Below are 5124 nucleotides of genomic sequence, written 5' to 3'. Positions count from 1 at the left end.
AACAAAAATCATGAGCAAATGAAAAAAAAGTGTGTTTGATTACTCACAGCAGTTTTAGATCACTGTCTCTAAACTGTGGTATAGTGGACACCTGTACATCTTGTGATGGTATAGTTTGTTGTGACTTAACATAATTCTGTTGACTATTTCAAGTTCATAGATGAATTCCATCAAAATATTGAAGCACACTTTGTCTTTCCTTTCACAACTTGTGTAGAAAAAATACTTGAGTATGATAATATTATGATGATTAAATCTTCTCACAATCTATTCTTGATTGTGTTGTCAGACGTTTTTGGTTGTTATCAACTCTCCAGTATCTACAAGTTAAGCTTGTTTGGTAAATCACTTCAAAATAGCTATTTCTGATAACTTCCCTTCAGCCCTTTGGTTGTTATCGAAAACAGAACCTAGTATGAAGAAATGGTACCCACAGTAAGAACCAAAACAGGTCAGATAGTGTGTTGGTGCTAACCTAATTTTTCTGACCAGGGAAGATCATTATAAGTAACACAAGCATTTCATCCTCTTTTCAGATACAAACTATGCACAGAAAAGGAGAATTAAAAAGTCACACCACTAAGGTGTTAATTTCACTTCTGACACTATATATACAATTTACATTTTCAGGTACTGAGCATTTAACTAAAATAATGTTAAGAAAGTATTTAGAAAACTTTATAATTTTTGAAATACTTCAATCTGTATTATTGAAAATATTCAAGAAAAAACATTTGGTACATTAAGTTTACATTTCTTATTGTACATGCTACTATTTATGAATTTTATTTTCTAAAGATTTTTTCACCTACACATTTATGTTTCAGCTCAAACAACTGTAATGTTTGTGCTCAACACTTATGAAACAACAGGTTACACTGTTTTCCTACAAGTGACATGAGTCTAGCCTTTACTTATATCTCTTTCCATAAAATTCACTGCTTGCCAAATATGTCAGTGTCAAAACTGAAACATTCTAACACTGTCATTAATGAAAACAAGCATGCTGTGTCTTCAAATAATGCTTCATAAGCTAGTAATGAAAATCAATTGCCTACTGGTTGTATGCTCAGTTATACAACACTCATGAATGACTTTGTTATATACGTGTGTGCAGCATCTCACTCATATATTGCCATATACATATATTTCCACTTTTACACATCATCATATACACTAGCAGCTGTTAGTAGACCACCTAAGGTTTGTGCATCATTATCATAACATCCAATAATGACTACATCCCTACACTATACATCAGTAATCATGGTTTGGAAATGTGCTACCCTTTGAGTAGTGAAACTCATCAGTGTTTTATAAGCATTACAAAATAACTAATTATTGGTAGAATTTTGCTAAACTTACTTTTCCGCTAAAATTATTTTTGCAAGAATTAATATTTGCCCTGTCACTACCTTGTATATCAATACAAGCTTAAACTAACCTTGTCTAGCTAAATAAAATTATCCACAGTAAATGTGCATTTACTGTCTGAGAAAGCCACCAAACATGGACTGTTGGAACACTGTGTCACCATACTTAAGTCAGTGCTTCAGCTGACATCACAGAAAAGTAAATACAGGAAAATTCAAAGAAATAAGAAAGTATTCCACTTATATTCACAGTACACAATTTACTTCCTGCTCTGGTATATAACACAACCTCTTTCCTCCACATGAAGGAGTTATACATCCATATGTACTGGTGAGAGTCACTTAAAAACCCCACAGCCTTTTCTGGAGTACTGACACTACTTGGTTAAGTGTGACCGATTCACAAAAATTATTAGACTGTCATTTCACCATTGAAAATAATTCAAAAGGTCATGAAGTAAGGATTGTAAATTCTTTTCAGTTATTGGTTTCTTGACCTACTGAATGTGCTATTTTGTAGTACTAAAGTGATAGTCAAAATATTCAGTCCATACATTTTGTTGAAAAATACTGCATGATAGCTCAGAAAGCAAGAAATGATACTTCTCTTTAGTCATTGATTTGACAGTCAAATGACTGTCCTAACTTGCATTTAACTCAACTTAGTGATTATATGGTGGTTGTCATTGGAATCTTGGTTGATCCTTGTAGCTGTAATGCTTCTCCTCCTTATTCATAATCACTTCATTACTTGATAGGGTCAAGCATTGGATCATATATATTCATCACCAGGAAGAGCATTGTCTGTCCCTGAACAAATTATTCCAGACAGTGACACACCTGAAATATTTTGGAAATGGTCTAGACCTTCATTGGTAGTATTCTTAAACATTAATGAAATATCTGTTTGTATAAGCCTCTACCCTATGGATTCTCAGTCTTCACTTGCCTAGAGAGTCTTGTATGTTGGAAGTGTGGTGGAGTAGTTTGATGCTGTAAGCCCTTATCTCAAAAAACAACTTCCTATCCTCAATGTCACATCATTCTATTCACTCAGACACTTGCTTTTTATAGTCTTCAATCTACAGCTTACTGTATCAGGCTGAAGACACACTGGTTTAAACTGATACCCTGAAACTAATAACAAAAACATGTCACACAAGGTCAGCAAATGACACGAGAGTAGGTAATTGAATTTGCAGATTTTCTGTGCATTTAATTTCTTGGCTCGAGAAATAGGACTTCTACTAATTAGGCACTAATTAAGCTAAGCAATTAATCCCAGCTTGGCTAAATGTAGGCCCTTCAATTTATGTTGGTATTTTAAGGAGAGCATTAAGTTTAAGTAACATTCTGACTTTGACGGTAGATATACAGCAAGTTAATGGTTGTATAAACCTTAAGTTAGTGTAGTATGTAATGAGCTTAAATGATATGAATCATGTTTACTCATGCATGCTCTTGTTAATGGAAATTAAAGTACTTTGTAAAGTGGTATAGTCTTTTAGGTTTATTTGAATGAGAGAAAATGTAAAATTTATTAAATCTGTGTGCACTTGCTACCATAGTTATTTTTAACACTGCCCATATCTGGAACTTGCTTGTGTTGGTCAGAAAACAAAGGACCAATTGGTTTTTTGGTTTTCTTTTTTGAGCAATATCATTGATCAAAAAGATGATGATTTAGCCTATTTTTAGCTTTAGTGGAGCACTGACTATTCTAAATTGATGGAATAAAATTGCTGACTACTGCTTTGATGACTGTAACAAAAATTGTAGTTCTGGTTCGAACTGGAACATTTATCTTGCAAATGTAAAAGGCCCAGATGTTCAAAATGCTAAATTGTGGTTATGTGATAGATTATCAATTTACACTAAATTGAGTTGTAGATGTGGGGAAAAAGCAGCCATAAAATTAGAATAAAACTACCACAGTCAAATTAAAATAATAATATTGTGAATAGCAATGATGAAATTGTACATGATGAAAATGATGATATGGATTTGATTTATTGTGATGTTTCGGACTTAATTTAAGATAGTGATGATGACAAAGAAAATGAATACATCATGAAGGAATGCAAAAACATATATGATATCAGAGATGTTTTTAGAAGAAATGCTTTTTTAATGAGAAATTTACCAATTAGAGAATAGTGAAAATGAATCCTTTAATTATATTGATAAAGTAAAGCGTATAATTACTTTTAGCATTTCAGTAGTAAAGAAAATATGCTATGTTATCTCAACCAATGATGCAAACCAGTTATTGTTTAATATAAGAAAAAAAAAATTGTAAAAGATAGCAGAGAACCCAAAGAAACCATATCCAATAACAATTTAAAGAAAAATGTAATTAAAGTACAGTCAAAACTTCTGTTGCATATCTCTTCAGTAAAGGGTGTTATTAGCTCCTTTGTATGCTTCACTAGAGAATGGCAAAATTTTTGTTTGTGTAAAATAGACTACCTGCTGCTATACCTTGATACAGTATTTTGTAAATGGCTTCCAAAGGAAACTGTTTACAGTTCTATTTATCTAACATTTCAATATGTAGCTAATATTTGTTGATGCATTGATTTTTATATAACCATATCTTCATCTTTGCTTAATATTTTACTCTAAAAAAAAATCTGGAATCCTTATCATCAGTAGTTTTGCTTAGTGTAATTTCCACAATCAAATTCCAAGATCGATTTTTTGGGAGCTCCTACCCTTAGTATAAAATGTTTCCCAATTTGCCCATATGATAGGTGTTAACAACAACAAAAAAATCATTTGTCAGAAAAACTTCATGAAACCTAGTGATATGAAAACACTTCTCTCCCAAATTTCCTGTACTTTTATGATTCTTCTCTTGTGTGGATCATGGTAAAATGTTTGGCATAGTTTTCATATTCTGTATAAATGTTAAAAACAATCATAGTGCTTTTTTTACTTATATATAACTAAAATTAAAATCTAAAATTATTTGAAATTTGGGTGATAGTGATCATAAAATCATATTGAATTCTTTCAGCTGTATGTAATGTGCTGTATTGACTTATATATATTTTATCTTAAAAAAATACAGGAATTTCATAGAAAATACATCTTTTCACACGCAGCTTTTTTAAAACTGTAGCTTGCATCATACATAGGGATGTTTCATTATATCTGTTAATGGAATAATAATTATTTATTATCAAACTATAAATCAGTATATTCTTACTACATTGACCATGTTTTTAGTTTATGAGGTCTTTAGTAAATAAATAGAACAGTACACTTATGTTAACTTGATAATGTGAACCTGTTTTATACAATAATAAAAATAGAGCTATTTTCAAATATTAATAGAATTATAAAATGAATTTGTTTATGTCTCAAATGCATATTATAATACAGTGAAACATTAAGCAGGAAATCTCATGCTTTATGAATTTATATGCTAAAGTAGTGGTTGAATACATAAAATTAAGTGTATTTTAGTAATATTAGTAATGGCAATATGATGTGAAATTGGTAGATCTGAATGCATGAGGCATGTGAAAATATGAATTACTGTACCATTATGTAAAATTTGATTTTAAGATACTTAAAACACTGTTATACACTGTATGTTTTTTTTAAATACACCATAGTTCTTTCTAATTATTAATAGTAGTTCATAAGACTTTGTTATCTTAATTAGTGTTCTATACTTGCTGTACCGTACCATCCGCCCTTGGTCCGGTACCAGCAGATCATATATATTCTATCACCAGGAAGA

The 5124-nt window shown here is 31.0% G+C and overlaps 1 protein-coding gene across 1 annotated transcript in view; it reads left to right on the top strand.

Moving 5' to 3' along the window:
* LOC111088218 overlaps positions 1-5124 on the top strand; it is a gene marked incomplete at its 5' end in the record, with an annotated part of 76923 nt that overhangs the window by 5012 nt on the left and 66787 nt on the right. The gene's annotated exons all lie outside the window — the stretch shown is intronic.

This window comes from Limulus polyphemus, unplaced genomic scaffold, assembly GCF_000517525.1.
Source record: "Limulus polyphemus unplaced genomic scaffold, Limulus_polyphemus-2.1.2 Scaffold3347, whole genome shotgun sequence".
Lineage (NCBI taxonomy): Eukaryota > Metazoa > Arthropoda > Merostomata > Xiphosura > Limulidae > Limulus > Limulus polyphemus.
Note: the sequence above shows the minus strand (reverse complement) of the source record. Positions and strands in the feature narration are given on the sequence as shown.